The sequence below is a fragment of the Amblyomma americanum genome, chromosome 4 (genome assembly GCF_052857255.1).
Source record: "Amblyomma americanum isolate KBUSLIRL-KWMA chromosome 4, ASM5285725v1, whole genome shotgun sequence".
In the NCBI taxonomy this organism is placed as follows: domain Eukaryota; kingdom Metazoa; phylum Arthropoda; class Arachnida; order Ixodida; family Ixodidae; genus Amblyomma; species Amblyomma americanum.
Genome location: NC_135500.1, coordinates 70,141,847 through 70,158,556, shown reverse-complemented (window position 1 = coordinate 70,158,556; position 16,710 = coordinate 70,141,847). Strand labels below are relative to the sequence as shown.

Sequence of the window (16,710 nt, the reverse complement as noted above, 5' to 3'; positions counted from 1 at the left end):
TATCCAAGTCTTTCAAAAGTGAGATTTCGTCATATACCCCAGCGTAGAGATAGAAGTTTAATCTTCGTGGCAAAGCGCTAATATCCTGACTGACCAAGGCACGCAGGCAAGGTAGTTTCCGTTATGGAATCTGGATGCTGGATGGATGCCGTTTCGATTCTTTTATCAGCTATCACAGAACGCTAGGAGGGAGGCACGGGGACGTCATCACGAAGGTTTTTTTTATTTTAACGCGTAGAATTTACCTTCTTTCCCTGGCGCTATGTCTACAACGCAATATCTAGAACTGACGGTGGCCACTGACAAAGCAGTTGGTTCAAGGTGTTCAGCAGTGGTTTAGCAGAATGTTCATACTGCCACATGAAAATATGGGTTAGTTCTCAGGAGGGTTTCTTCATGTATAAACTCACTTTTCGGGGTTAACAAAAGATAGATTCATGGAAGGCTTGTTATAACCGTAAGACAAAAATTTAGGAGAAATGGATACTGCTAGGCAGGTCTTCAAATTTAACACATGCAGATTGGATCAAACACTCACCTCAAAAAATTTTGAGCCCGTACAAAATAATACGCATGCCAACCGAAAAATTACCAGCGTGAGTAGTTCCTAGTTTGTTCTGTGTGAACAATTTCGTGACCTCAGCGCAGCTTCCGCACCGGTCATGCACGACACATTGAGGGACACTGGTAGTGGCGGCAGAGGTGGTATATAGCTGGCGGGGCCAAAGACGAGCATAGCTTGAGGATTTGCGAAATGGTTAAGGCCTGGGTGGCTGTTATTCGTGGGTCCAAGCACGTCTTCCTCGCAATCGTTTTCTCGGGGTCGAGCCAAAGCTGCTTCCTTGTCGAGACTTGGCGGGCCGACTGTACAGCACGCAACCGTAGACAGCGATAGGTTGGGCGCTTTAACAGGCGCACCTATTAAGGCTGCGGCAGGCAATGAAAGGTTGAAGGCAATTGACGGGGGATAATCGCTCAAGGCAGAACACATGTTTTTTTTTTTATGCGGCAGTGCAAGGCTGGTCGAAAAGTTAGTGGGCAAACCACATCCTGCAAGCGAAACAGGGCGTGACATAGGAGCTAGGTCTGATTCATTTTTTGAAGTTTGAAGAAACGCTGAATAGCACCACGAAAGCGAAGAATCTTTGCAACGTAGCACGGAGCACAGCCTGCGCAGGTGACTTTCCGTTATCACTACTCCATCTAAGCTAGGAAGCATGCCATAAGCTACAATAATAGGGTGCACGGACAGCCACTGTAATGCACGGTTGATGAATCTGACGCGTCGTGAATTCCGGAAATATTTGGGTAGCAATGCATTGAAGCTATACCTTCCTTGTTGTAACCAGGAGCGAAGGCTTGATTCCAACTTGTCGACATCAGTTCATGGATAATGGGAAGGATTAAACTCGCGTAGGTGTGCTTAACTTCTTGCAGCTGCTCCACAATGGCTTTAAGTAAGACAATGGCACTTGAAAAATGCTGCACACCCAGCGCATAAGAGTAGATAATTGGTTCCCACATGAATAACTACGGTTCTGGCTTTCCCTGGCGGAAATTCGAGGAGGTTCCATGTATCGTCGGTAACGGTGACTCTTGGTGACACAAACTTAGGCGTGGCAGGCAGGCTGAAATCGAGCCGATAAAGCTGCTCCGATCGTCGTCATGAATGGAAACGACTACGTCGCAAAGGCTTACGAACGATTCGCTAATCTTAAGTTGTAAAAGAAACTTGAAGTCGATCTAACTCCAAAGTTAAATTCAGATCAAAAGCAGTCGCTGTGAAAAAAAAAGAATCACCGCTAAAGACTTGCATTCAGGCTCCCTTGCCTTGGTTTCATTCACCCTGAATGATTTATTGCCAAAACGTTTGATATTTACCACAATGCTTGGTGTTTGTTGGATAGTGAACAACTCATAAAACGTGTGGTGTCGAGTAGATAATGCGTCTGCGGCTGTGCCGATTATTTTTTTCAATTTCCAACTTATTTTTGAAGCCTTTAACAATGTGGAGAGCCTTTAATATGACCTATTGATCGTATCAGCATGGCACCGTTATCCAGGGGGCATAATGATTTCCTTAATTGAGTAACACATGCTTATTGATGAAAACGTTGTTCATCGTGCTCATTTAGCAAACCTGATCTAATATGCTAATAATAAAATTTATGATATTAAATATCAACGAAACTAGAACCCATATTTTTTACGGGATACGCTCCTAACTAAATATGCACTTTTTGTCTTGATGCCTTTACTCTCGGTGTTCAGCTTTTCATTGCTTTTAGGAAAAGCTGTGCACATTTTCCTCGCAAGACTCTTTATTACAGTCCCAAGCATAGAGAGTTCCTAGACAGAGCAAGAATGAAGTCTAACAGAAGGTCAAAACGGGTGATCTAGCAATACCGTGTTAACTGCCGGTTCGAATGACAGCGGCAAATTGAAAGAAAACATAAAAAGAAATCACTCAAAGCCATTTTTTATTCATATGACGCACAAAATGCTAGGCAGCATAAGCGCGCTAGAGAAAGAAGAAACAAAGAGGTTAATTATGCGCAGTATGAAAATGTCAGGCAGCGAGAAAAGAAGAGGGCGAAGAGCACAGACACGATTGAACTAGAGCCACATTTATCTTGCCCACGAATAAATACGCCATTTCATTAATTCGTCCGTTCGATCAATCGCAATGTTTCCCACTGTTTCGCTAGTCGCTAACTGATGTCAAGAACAGAGAAGTTCGTATTTTGCAATTGCACTCCACTCCCAAAAAGCGTCATCCTACTGTCATTTCTATGTGACCTTCTGAATAAGATATAGTGCGAGTAAGCTCGTGATTTCGGTTCCATCACATCAGCTCTGCCTTTAGCCATATTTATTTCGACCTCAACGGCTCTGCCTTTAGCCATTTTGACTCACAAATGCTAAGCATAATTTGAATGTTAATATAAAATTCTGCTGCGACTAGGCCTTTCTTCTACCATTGGGTAAGCTTCCAGTTGCCGCTCCCGCACATTACTCACAGATATCATTACGTATGCCATAAAAAAGAAGCATAAAATCCATGGAGAGTGCAGCTAAATAGGTCAAGAAATGTAAAGGAATGATATTGCATGGAAGTCGACAAGAAATAATTAATTCGCTATGTCCAGAATTGGAGAGATAAATTTTTATGCAGCTAAGCACTGAAGTCTAAATTGTGCAAAGGAAGGCTATCTAGAAACACTATGTTTAGACTATAATAAAGTCTTGCGAGGTAAATGTGCACAGCTTTTCGGAAAAACGATGAAAAACTGAACACCGAGAGTATGGACACCAATTCAAAGAAGAGTATATTCAGTTAGGAACATATTCCGTAAAAGATATCGGTTCTAGTTTCGTTGATATTTCATATCATAACTTTTATCAACAGCTTATTAGATCAGGTCTGCTAGATGAGCACGGTGAACAACGCTTTCGTCAATAAGCATGTGTTACTCAAGTTAGGAAATCATTTGATCCGTGGAAAAGGGTGGCATGTTGATACAATCAAAAGGTCACATTAAAGGCTCTCCACATTGTTAAAACCCAAAGAATATAAGTTGGAAATCGAAAGAAAATATTCGGCACAACCGCAGAGGCATTGTCTACTCGACACCAAACGTTTTATGAGTTGTTCACTACCCAACAAACACCAAGCATTGTGGTAAAAATTAAACGTTTTGGCAATAAATCCACCAGTGCGAGTGAGACCAAGACAAGCGAGGATTGCAAGTCGTTCTTCTTCTTCTTCACCCCAGGTATACGGCACATACCCACGCGGGGGGATTGGCCAAGGTGTAGTTGAATAAACGGAGAAATTTCCATGGAAGATGAAGTCGTTACCGGTGATTCTTCTTTCTTCTGAGCCCCTGCTTTTGACATGGAATTGAACTTCACAGTTGTGCCGCATTCAGGTGTCTTTTACAACTTAAGATTAGCGAATCGTTCGTAAGCCTTCGCGACATAGTCGTTTCTATTCATGACGACAATAGGAGCAGCTTTATCGGCTCTCTTGATCACTATGTTGCTGCTGCTCACCTATTTGTGAACTAAATTGCTCTCATGAACTGTAATACTGTGCTTAAATCGGCGCTGTATACTATATTCGTTCAGTATGCCGAATTTAACTGCATTTACGCAAATATCAAGGCATGTACGTTGAGTAGGAGGTTTCCGCAGTTTTTGTAAACCCGAACAGCTGCTCGTGTTATTCGAAGTGGGTCGGTCGTAAACAATTGGCGAAGTCGCGCACTTCTAGCATAATTATCCAAGTCTTTCAAAAGTGAGAATTCGTCATAATCGCCAGCGTAGAGATAGAAGTTAAATCTTCGTGGCAAAGCGCTAATATCCTGACTGACCAAGGCACGCAGGCAAGGTAGTTTCCGTTATGGGAATCTGGATGCTGGATGGATGCCGTTTCGATTGTTTCATCAGCTTTCACAGAACGCGAGGAGGGAGGCACGGGGACGTCATCACGAAGGTTTTTTTTATTTTAACGCGTAGAATTTACCTTCTTTCCCTGGCGCTATGTCTACAACGCAATATCTAGAACTGACGGTGGCCACTGACAAAGCAGTTGGTTCAAGGTGTTCAGCAGTGGTTTAGCAGAATGTTCATACTGCCACATGAAAATATGGGTTAGTTCTAAGGAGGGTTTCTTCATGTATAAACTCACTTTTCGGGGTTAACAAAAGATAGATTCATGGAAGGCTTGTTATAACCGTAAGACAAAAATTTAGGAGCAATGGATACTGCTAGGCAGGTCTTCAAATTGAACACATGCAGATTGGATCAAACACTCACCTCAAAAAATTTTCAGCCCGTACAAAATAATACGCATGCCAACCGAAAAATTACCAGCGTGAGTAGTTCCTAGTTTGTTCTGTGTGAACAATTTCGTGACCTCAGTGCAGCTTCCGTACCGGTCATGCACAACACATTGAGGGACACTGGTAGTGGCGGCAAAGGTGGTATATAGCTGGCGGGGCCAAAGACGAGCATAGCTTGAGGATTTGCGAAATGGTTAAGGCCTGGGTGGCTGTTATTCGTGGGTCCAAGCACGTCTTCCTCGCAATCGTTTTCTCGGGGTCGAGCCAAAGCTGCTTCCTTGTCGAGACTTGGCGGGCCGACTGTACAGCACGCAACCGTAGACAGCGATAGGTTGGGCGCTTTAACAGGCGCACCTATTAAGGCTGCGGCAGGCAATGAAAGGTTGAAGGCAATTGACGGGGGATAATCGCTCAAGGCAGAACACATGTTTTTTTTTTATGCGGCAGTGCAAGGCTGGTCGAAAAGTGAGTGGGCAAACCACATCCTGCAAGCGAAACAGGGCGTGACTGAGGAGCTAGGTCTGATTCATTTTTTGAAGTTTGAAGAAACGCTGAATAGCACCACGAAAGCGAAGAATCTTTGCAACGTAGCACGGAGCACAGCCTGCGCAGGTGACTTTCCGTTATCACTACTCCATCGAAGCTAGGAAGCATGCCATAAGCCACAAGAATAGGGTGCACGGACAGCCACTGTAATGCACGGTTGATGAATCTGACGCGTCGTGAATTCCGGAAATATTTGGGTAGCAATGCATTGAAGCTACACCTTCCTTGTTGTAACCAGGAGTGAAGGCTTGATTCCAACTTGTCGACGTCGGTTCATGGATAATGGGAAGGATTAAACTCGCGTAGGTGTGCTTAACTTCTTGCAGCTGCTCCACAATGGCTTTAAGTAAGACAATGGCACTTGAAAAATGCTGCACACCCAGCGCATAAGAGTAGATAATTTGTTCTCACATAAAGAACTACGGTTCTGGCTTCCCCTGGCGGAAATTCGAGGAGGTTCCATGTATCGCCGGTAACGGTGACTCTTGGCGACACAAACTTAGGCGTTGCAGGCAGGCTGGGATCGAGGTATTGGCACAGAAGCTTTGTTTGGAGGTTGCCCAGAACGACAGTTGTGGTCCTACTTAATGGAAATTTCCACGCAATGCTTCTCGCCGTTCACCGTCTCGAATCAAGGGTTGGAAACATCCGAAGTTGAAGAGACGTTAGTTCCGAAAGGCAGTTTACTCCCTACATATCGGCCTAGCCCGGTTTTCGTGAGGGTGAACACGTCGCCTTTTAACAGCATCATTGCTAGGTGCTTATGAGGGAGTTTTAAAAACTGGCGGTGGTTTAGTTCTGGTTAAACCTGGAGCGCCGCGATAGCTCCTTAAAGTAAAAAGAACTACATCTGGCGCTAGTGGAAATGCATCCTTGAAGATATTGGTGAGCGCTATCAAAATACGGAAAGGGACAAACACACAGGACGAAGCGCTTCGTGCTCTGTGTTCGTCCCTTTCCGTATTTTGATTGCGCTCAGCTATACAGTCGAGGGCAATAGCTACAGCTGGCCGAGTGTAACGTGGTCAAGTGATCAACCACGTGACGAACCACGTGATCAGCCACGGACCCGCTCTGCCGCCAGCTGCTCCGCAGCACGTGACCAGCCACGTGATAGCGTGGCGGCGCAGCCACAGGGTTGCGCACCGCCACAAGGTGGCGCGCCGCCACGCTGAAGGCTCGAAATGCTACCGTAATGTAGCTGTCGCTACAAAAATATAGCTTCGGGTGTGTAATCCGCTTATTACAGACACCCCAGTTTCCACACCTCTCACCATACCTTAAAATGAAAATCGCCATTAGGCAGTTTTACGACATCAACATAAATGACACTTGGGATTCTGCAATCGATGCTCATTTTATGTTACATGTGTGCTACTTCTGCACTGCTGTTTGTTCATTATTTCACCCATTCCGCACATAAAATCTGGGATGCTTGCACAATATTACAACCAATGAGGTCCTTCAAGATACACCTGATGAGGTCACTGCACTGGGGATAGCCACTAGGAACGGTGTGAAATTTGTTTGGCTTGAAACGTTGGAATGGAATATTGCTTCATTGTGCAAAATCCTACGTCGATTACTTGACTGCGAAGAGCACCTCAGGTGTTGAGATTTGCACTTACTACGGGGCATGCAGGTTGTCGGCTGTTGCCGTATTTTCCACGTTGACCTTCAAAGCAACGGCATGAATGCAACTGGTACAGGGTCAACAAGTTGCGGCGCGGGCGATTCATTGAGGTTCCAGGTAAGGCCAAACTCAAGAAATGTAGAGTGAGCTGTTCATCATATTATAATAAATATATTTCCTGCTCGCCCCGCCGCGTGGCTCAGTGGTTATGGCGCTCCGCTGCTGACCCGACAGACGCGGGTTCGATCCCGGCCGCGGTGGTAGAATTTCGATGGAGGTGAACTTCTAGAGGCCCGTGTACTGTGCGATGTCAGCGCACGTTAAAGAACCCCAGGTGGTCAAAATTTCCGGAGCCCTTCACTACGGCGTCCCTCATAGCCTGAGTCGCTTTGGGAAGTTAGCCCTCCCACCCCGCACCCCTCAGAGCTAAATTGCCTGCGCTGCCAGCACAACCCCAGTGACTCCAAATGTCATCTGTTACGGAAGCTGGTCTAGCGCTGCAGTGAAGTTCGTTGAAAAAACTTGAACAAAGTTTTTTGAGAAGTTCGTCATGGTGGCATTCAAGACATTTTTATATCGATAATAGAGATGCTAAGGCCCTTAAACGGAAGTGTCATTAGGCTCATTCCAACTCCCATTTAAAATACATCGAAAGAAGGTTTCAAGATAATTCTAGAACGCGCTGCTCTTTTGTAAGGATCTCTTCAAATTCTCTGCGGCTGAAACGAGTCAAGGTTTTATAACTCCAGAATAACGGCCTGAGGGGAGAGTTGGTGCATGATGAAATGAACGGCTGCGCAAATCGGGACACAGACAAGAAAGAGACACCACATGCACACAATACCAACTGTTTATTCTATGAAAAAGTGGCATATTTAAACAGTTCCGCTCAAGCATGATACTCATACCATTATCACTTCGAACCCAGCACGTGGTATGAAAGCCGCTACATCAGGTTAGCAGATTAGACTAACAGATCAAAGGAATTAAAAATGGGAAAAAAGGGCCATCTCCTAGCAAAAGCCGTGTCAAACAACCGTAGCAACAACAGATTCATACAGGTGAAGCACAGGCAGTCAGAAATTAAAAAACAAAATATAAACAGTAAAAACCAATAACAATCGTAGCAAAAGCAGAGTCAAACATATGAAGCAAAAGCAGTCAGAAAAAAAGATAAAACCAATAAAAAAATTTACAACCCACCGAAACCAACAGCAGACGGCCGCTAGAAATGCTAGGCTGAAAAGTAGCACAGATCATGACGTCACAAAAAACTGTTTAGAAAGGAAACTTCATTTCTACGGAGGAATACTGAGGCGTCGCTGACACATGTGCTTCCTTTTTATCATAAAGGCCTCAAGTATTTCACGCGCCACCTGATCGCGACTCCTGCCCAGAATCCTTATTCCGTTAAGCACCGGCCCACACTTGCAGTCTCTACAATGGGGAGGCAAATTTGACCCGCCTCCGCTTTCTAACGTTTTCTTATGCTCCCGTGCCCTGTCGTTAATGCAGCGACCCGTCTGGCCTATATGGCGCATGTGGTGCCTCTTTCTTGTCTGTGTCCTGATTTTCGCAGCCGTTCATTTCATCGTTTTATAACTCGTATCAATGATGGCTCTAGCAGCTCGCAAAATTTATCACCAAATAGAACTCCTTATTTCGGTATGTGAGGGGCTACACGAACTGTTCCGGGAACGTCTCTCCGCCGATGTCGAACTCAGCAATACTTGGCCGACATTTTCGAAAGCATGCTCGCTTGCTTTAACTAACTTTCCGATGTAAGTATTTCTAGTTTCTACCTATCGACGGTGTTTACAGCATTATAATCAGGAAGACGTGTAAATGTACAGCTAGTGATCTCAGCACGGACCTAAAAAGTGCCCGCTTCGGGAGCGCAAAAAGCGCTCTCAACCATTTATGATAGCTCCCAGGTTTGAGCGACATCTGTCGATCGTTTCCTCTCTGCAGAAGGCCAGCCAACGTAAAATCTTGATGCTGCTCCAGAAATTGAGCTGTGAGTCACAGTCAACTGCAAATAACAAAAAGTCCACTCTGCATACACTGCAGGCATACCTTACGTACCTGTGAAAGATTGCCTTGTGATCTTCGGAAAGCTCGCGGTGAAGAGTGCCTACGTTGGTGAGTCGAATGTTGAGACGAGGCACTTTCGGCCCGACGACAGGGAAGCCAGGCTGCGCCTTTGCCACATGCTTCGTTTCAGTACGAAGGCTTCGTGGAGAATATCTTGCTGCAGAATGTAGTTGAGACGTTTGCAACCCTGAGAGCTTATCTTGACTCTACTAATGTCTGATGCCTCTGTGTTCTCTCTAGCTTATTGCTTGGTCAAATTATTGCTTCGTCTCCCACCTTGGCCACCAAGGCGTGCGAGGCTTCTTGGTTTTAAGGAAAAGCATACCAATGATGACGTCCAACTTTTCTCCGTTCGTGTCTGAAAACAGTCGCAGAAGAGAAATAGAGCAAATTTTTGGGGAAAAAAATTGGCTGGAGTTCTCAGTGTTTCTTCTGCGCTTGTCTGTGACTGTGTCCCGCGTATTCTTCGTGCTGTCTGTTCCGAAGTTAGTGGACTTTCTGTCATAATAAATGCCCAACTAGCCCTTTTTAAACCACTCAAGACTTTGAATAAGACTATGGGAAGTTTTAACCTTGTGTATTCGATCGTTCGTGCAGGTGGCCACAAAGTTCGAGGACAATACTGATTTCATACCAATAGTAAAGCAGTTGAAAAAAAAATTGTGTTGCTGCCACATCAGCGGCGACGGGGTCACAATATTTTCAGGATTTTTTCACAGCTTCATGTTTTCTGTCTGGTGCGTAATCTGGTGATATTTTATTGCAATATTTGTGGACACGGTGATTGAAAGGGTCAAGAGTGCGCTGGCGTGTTTTTGCCTTGTTCAACGCAAAAGTAAAACCCACAGGTGCTGCGCGCTTCCGGAGCCTCTAATGTCACGCAGCGCATAGACTTATGTCATAAATATATTTACTTTAAGACCGTCTGAAGATAACGAGCTATAATACGGAGCTTAAAAAAGACAAATGTGAACCCTTGTATTCTTGAGCCTATGGCATTACCAATGCCTCGTAGGAAATCCTAGGTCTGGCAATTGATAAAGTATGCACCTTTCGCACTTTGTGTAATATGGGTAACATGCATCCTTCAGGGATCCACCGAATAATTCCTTCAGACTTAGTTCACTCTTGACTTTGTAATGATGTCTCCATCACGTCGTCTGTTGCCGGTTGCATTAATTAGCCACAAAAATTATCTCGATCTGCTGTCGGAATAATGACCTGTGAACGTGTGCGCGGTAGCAGCTGCCGAGCGACCTTAAACGGATAGCCCGGACTGACACATGAGTCACAGGCGACAAAAGTTGTCGATCAACGCACCGGCGTCGCAGCATTTGCGATACGGCAATGTTGTGCTGTGTTAGCAACCTCTGTATTCAAAGCCTTTTGGGTACAGCTCATAAATGTGTGACGCTGCATGCGCAACCTCTAGAGACAACCGCCCTTCCAAAAATACTTTATGAGCTTAAACTGACGTTTAATTCATTCTGCTCAGTATAACCTTTGGATAATAAATTGACTTGATATTGAAGTTTTTTATTGATGTACGATAACTAATTTACAACCGCGTTAAAATGAAACAAAATGCGGAGTTTCAATTGAGTTTGAATTTAGCTCTCCCGATACGTTCTGTTGAGTGGAAATGGAATGTGCATTAAGTGCCTTGACTCAATTTTCCAAGTGGTAACAGCCTACACCCTGGTACGAACACGTTACCAGAACGTTAAGAATTTATTTGTTTAGGTAAAAAGAAATAAAATAAAATAACCAGTCTGCCACACATCTAACCTTTCCTAAGCATCACGCATGCACTCAAGCGGTAATCTTTTAAGCTTACACACGAGTGCAACAATGTATACTCAAGTTTTGCGCAAACATTTTATAACGCGAAACATGAAAATTTACAGCAAATATCTCCTCTGCCAGCACTCTGGACAAGGAAAGTAACATATTGTTGAAAAATGCATTATGATACCGCATAATCATGCTTCGCCCGTATAAAGTGACGTCTCTCAAAGCTACGAGGCTCATGTCTATATACTCGTTATGAAGGGTGTTCCATCTCGTATTAGTGGTCAGGTGTTAATATTCGGGGATTTCGAAAAGAATTTTAGCGTCCCTGACACAATCTGTTGGTGGTAGGAAGCAAGAGGTTTAACTGCAAAGCTACGTTAGTTGAAGTCCGTTAAAGTTCCAACGACTGGCGGCGCGAATATGGGCGAAGTTGAAAACAATACGCACCATCACGGCAATACGCACCATCACGGCCTTACCAAAACTTATCCCCATCCTGATTCTCCAAGTATTTGCACAACTGAATACACTGACGCATCTAATTGAATGGAGAGAGGCAGCAAGAAATCTGAAGCAGAAGCACATTACGCTCGTAGCATTCTTGTACAATGCGGCGACAGCGCGAACACCTACAATGACTTACCTCCGTCCATGGGGATGCAGGGCTATTACGACGAACCAGACGGCTAAACATTGTCGTCAAGAGAAGCTAAGCCCTCGAATTCTGATTGATGTATGCCCTGGAACATGTATCACGCATACGGACGCATCGGTTACAGAAAATGGCGGCACAACAGCAGCCACAAGCCCGACACACAGAGAACTAAACATACACAATGAATGCGTATCGGACTACCTGCATCCGCTTTTGACGAAACTTTAACAATCCACAATGTTATGGATTCCATAAATAAGATTGAGCCAATAGCAGAAGCCTATATCTAAACAAACTCCTTAGCTGGCATAAAACAACTGAAAAGAATGACAAAGACACCATGTGTCGCCCACGAGATCCGTGCACTGAACAAAAAGAGAGAAAGATACGCATCCTAACACATTGGACACAAGATGATGCTGAGAACGCTGAGCAGAGAAAACCCCGTAATCTTAGACACCAAGTTCCAAACACTGATGCATCCCCCAGCCGGATCCCTTCTAATGCCGGTTCCGCTATCCCCTTCTTAGCCTCCTCCTTGAGAAAAACTACACATGCCCTCATTCTCCTGTGCACTTTGGTCCCTCCCTCATAACTTAACGACTTTGGAGAAGACATCCCTTTGAAGCTGGGGCGGTCATTTCCCCGTCGGCCGTCGGTCACGTACCTTTGGGGCTCTGAAGAAGATGGAGGACCCACCACATTCTCGGCTGCAGAGGTAGATATCTCCTGTGGAGTTGTGCAGGGACAAGGGCTTCAAGGACAGGGATTTGTAAATGAAGTGGAATAACGGCGACAAGGGAGGAGGATTCCTCCGAGTGGCTGAGCGACAAAATAGGATGAATCTATGTTTCCTGCATGCGAATATCTTGCATGGTTATGCCTTTATGTCATAATTATTCCTTTATGCCTTTATGGCAAGTGTGCGAAATAAAACAAATCTCCATGCGTACGTAAATTGTCTGTCGGTGACAATACGGAACGTGAAGCGGTGAGAAAAGATTTACATTCCTGCCATTTCAGCGGCCACGTTGCAACAACAGTTTAAAGTTCATTTACCCCTTGACCTCTGCCGCATGGTCAGTAATCTCACAATTTGTGGCCACGTATGTGGCCCTTACGGCAAGAAGGTTCATTGCTCGGTAACTGTTCGCCTTGTTCCGGGAAAAGTAAAAGTCGCCGCTGCACTGCATTTGCGTCAGCTCTCGTGCCCTGCAGCTGTCGCCCAGTGTCTTAATGTATATATGTTTATTGTTGGAGTGTCTCAAATTATTGCGTCTCAGTATGAGTGCAAAAAGAAAATGTACTCGGTGTATATAAAAGCAATTACAATTAGCAATCTCTGGCAGAAAATATTAGTGCCAGGAATTAAGATAGCAGTGAGTAATTGGTTTCAAATGAGCGACTCATAGAAGCATATCTTAATGGATTATTACAGCTTTAGTTGTACAATCAAGAAAAAGTTGGGATCTGTCGTTTTTCGCATTAATTAGCCATGAGACCTATCCTAATGAGTGACATTCTACGGATAGAGAAGAGAGTTTTGAGTGATTCTCGACAATACCTGCAGAGCAGGTCGAGCAACACAGCGAACTGATAGCGTTTCATAAATGACACAGTTGCGTCGTGATAGGATTCGCTGCAATAAATCTCCCAATAGGAATGGCTCGGCAGTGAATGAAGCTGGATACGCAGGGCTTAAGACACAACCGACGCATAATGGTCGTTCTGCCTTTCCGTAACGGCAACCGGGCTACAACAACAGGCATCCAGTAAACTGGCGATGGTGTCGACTATATCTGTGCTGTGGAACGTAATGCAAAATATTCTTCGTAGTACTGTATTTCTCTTTATGGTCCCCAGTCTCGAAACGTATGATTCTGAGCTGTTGTTTTAGCCTGTTATACAAAGGCACGTTTAAAGCGTCGCTTTCTCTTTTTACGCCATCGATGGCGGCTATGTGGCATGGTAAATTCTAAAGTGCGCGGTGATAGTGCACTTTTCTCAGAAAATGGAACGCTATTTCAATTACTCAATTTTCAATAAAAAGGAATAAGCCGAGCTGCATCCAGACGCAATTTCAGCTGCTAAACGAGCGCGTTCTCGTTTACATCAAGGACAGGACGAAGTTAATCTATCAGGTTGCTACCAACATCACCGAGGAGAAAAAACTCAGAATAATGGCCTGATGGGCGAGGTAGTGCATGATGAAATGAATGGCGGCGCAAACAAGGAAATTAACAAGAAAGAAAGAGACACCACATGCGCACGCTACAAACCATTTGTTCTGTGCGCATGTGGTATTACTTTCTTGTCAGTGTCCTTGTTTGCGCCGCCGTTCATTTCACCGAGAAAAGATTCTATCTTATGCGGGAAATAAAAGCCAACCTTCGTTTGCTTAGTCAGAAGCGCTCAAAATCATGACAGAATTTGCGTCCGACGCCACTACCCTGGATAAGACTCTCGAGCTGCCTTCCACCCAGTACGAGCACCAGTCTTTCCTGATAGTTGCCGATGTCGTCGACACTGGTAGCCCTGATGTACTCCGTGAGACCATACGGGTCGTAGTACGCAAGGCGCTGCAGAACCTCTTTTCGACAGCACGGCCGCCGCAAGTCTACTCCCTCTCAGACGTCTTGAAGAGGTGTAGCGGGCGCTCACGCCACCCGAACCTCTCCGGCCAAGATCACCACAGGCAATGGCATATACGCCGCAGCTTGTAGCCTTGCCGACCCACCTCCAAGTCACATCCAGGAGGCCCCTGTCTACATATGCCCAGCATCCCGTGCTCGACTTCCTGCGGCTCGCCCACGCAAAAACGACATCTGGTACACTGCCGATCATTGCCCTCCGTGCTACCACTGCGACGAAGACGGTCGTGTACCGCAACTGGCTCCACTGACGAATGGGTCTGCGGGGATTTAGTGACGTGCCACGACCGCACCGTGGTCAGCGGTGACTGGGGATCATCTGGCCACATTGTCCGGTGGGCCATATGCCGTCCCCAAAGCATGCCCCCTCTCCGCGGCGTCCCCACTGCGGCCTGACGCGGGCACGGTCGCCTAGCCCCTGTCGGGACAACTAGAAGTAGCAGGTTTGCTCTTCGGAGAAAAGAACGTTCAAGATCTACCACCGCTACACCGTGGTGGTAGCGCAATTTTATGACACCCCGGCGCCTCGACACTCACGACCCTGACATACAACCTCGACGCCCCAGTTTTCCGACGCAACGCTACCAGTTCGTGCTGCACTGCAGCCGTGACAGTACCCTGCGACGTTCTTGCCGCCCAACAGATGCAACCGCCAATCTGAATATTTCATTCTACGGAACAGACGTGACAGTGCTCACTGGCACCAATGACGACGGCTTTGTTCTCAGGGCCATTTGTCGCAACTCTAAAAAAAAGTGACTGTGCTTTGGACTGGCCCGCAACTTTGTACTGCCCGAGGTCACTTGATCACGCCGACTGGCACATGCACGTCCAGGGTAAATGTCCAAGAAGAAACGTACCTGGTATCCTTCGTCCTACTCGACCAGCATTCACGCGACTTCATCCTTGGCGTGGATGCCTTATAAGAAAATGGTGCCAGTTATCGATTTTGAGTCCAAGTCATTGACCTTCCCAATGGAGCATGCAATACACAGCGCTTATCAGGGACCGACGGCACTCTACATTCTTGACAATCACGACACCATCCTGCCAGGCGCGAGTTTTATGATGTCCGTCGCCGCAGAGAGACAGCGGAACTTTGAAGGTGTCGTGGAAAGCAATAATAATAATAATTGGTTTTTGTGTGAAAAGGAAATGGCGCAGTATCTGTGTCATATATCGGCGGACGCCTGAACCGCGCCGTAAGGGAAGGAATAAAGGAGGGAGTGAGAGAAGAAAGAAAGAATGAGGTGCCGTAGTGGAGGGCTCCGGAATAATTTCGACCACCTGGGGATCTTTAACGTGCACTGACATCGCACAGTACATGGGCGCCTTAGCGTTTTTCCTGCTTAAATCTGAGCCGCCGCGGTCGGATTCAAACCCGGGTACTCCGGATCAGTAGTCGAGCGCCCTAACCACTCAGCCACCACGGCGGGGAAAGCAAACAAATCCTGCTTTTCGAGCGGAGCCTTGGTGTCGCCATACGTGTTGTTTGCCTAGAAGACTTCAAAGTAGAAATAATGCTTACGAATTTCGGCGGCCAGGACCAGCATATGACCATTGAGACTCTCGTGACCCACATTACCGGTATCACTAACGGTCGAAGCGCCACTGGTCTAGTCACGCTGTCATCGACCGAAGCGGAGATGCCTATGACCGATTTAGAGTTTGGCATTAAAGGGTCACAAGAAGGGGTGTTTAAAGTAGACTTTAAGATGCCTGCACTATGTAGAGTACAGGCCACCGAGCGTCTATGCCGTGTACGAGACATCAAAAGCGGGCGGGAAATTTTCAAGACATTTTTTTTTAATTTTCGCTTTCGCACCTTGCATTGGCGCGTGGTGCTGGACTTTCGCGCGAAATTTGCATAGACGTCACGTCGTGCAAGTGACGTCAGCAGCCGGGGCTATCATTGGCTCACAGCGCCAAAGTCTCTGACGCGCTACCACGGCCGCGGGCACTCCACGCGCGCCGCAGCCGGCGGAGGTAGGGGAGGGGCCGAGTACGTTGTGCCCAACGTTGGTTGGGCCTTTAGGTGGGCCCGGGCCGGCGGAGGAGCGCCGCCGTTTTGGCATGCGAGAGGACAGGGAATGACGCGAACACGTGGAAGTTCAAGTTTTGTCTGCATATAACCTATCTTCCACAAAACGAATAAATTACTTATTGCTGGAAGATAATTATGAGGCGTCGTCTTTTAACAGCCCAGACTTATCGCAACTTTATTCAGAGCCCATTTATGGGTGCTTTCATTCCGTACTTTCCCAACTGGAGCATCGACAAGTGCGGGATCTCTTCCAGCACTACGAAGCTATTTTTTAACTTCGCGTGTTGGCAGAACCCACTTAGCTCAGCACCGCATTATTACGAATGAGGCCGTATCCCCTCTTCGATACTAGCCTTACCCTGTGTCTCCCATTGAACGTGCTGCTATCAACCTCCAAGTCAAACAGATGCTTCCGACGACGTTATTCAGCCCTTCCGTATTCCACG

At 46.1% G+C, this 16,710-nt stretch overlaps 1 long non-coding RNA gene across 1 annotated transcript in view; it reads left to right on the top strand.

The window, feature by feature from the left end:
• The first annotated feature begins 2,965 nt into the window (after nucleotides 1-2,965).
• Nucleotides 2,966-16,710, top strand: part of LOC144128030 (uncharacterized) — a 36,436-nt gene continuing 22,691 nt past the window's right edge. The window contains exon 1 of the long non-coding RNA XR_013313664.1: nucleotides 2,966-2,984. This is a non-coding gene — a long non-coding RNA (uncharacterized LOC144128030). The remainder of the gene's footprint in view (nucleotides 2,985-16,710) is intronic.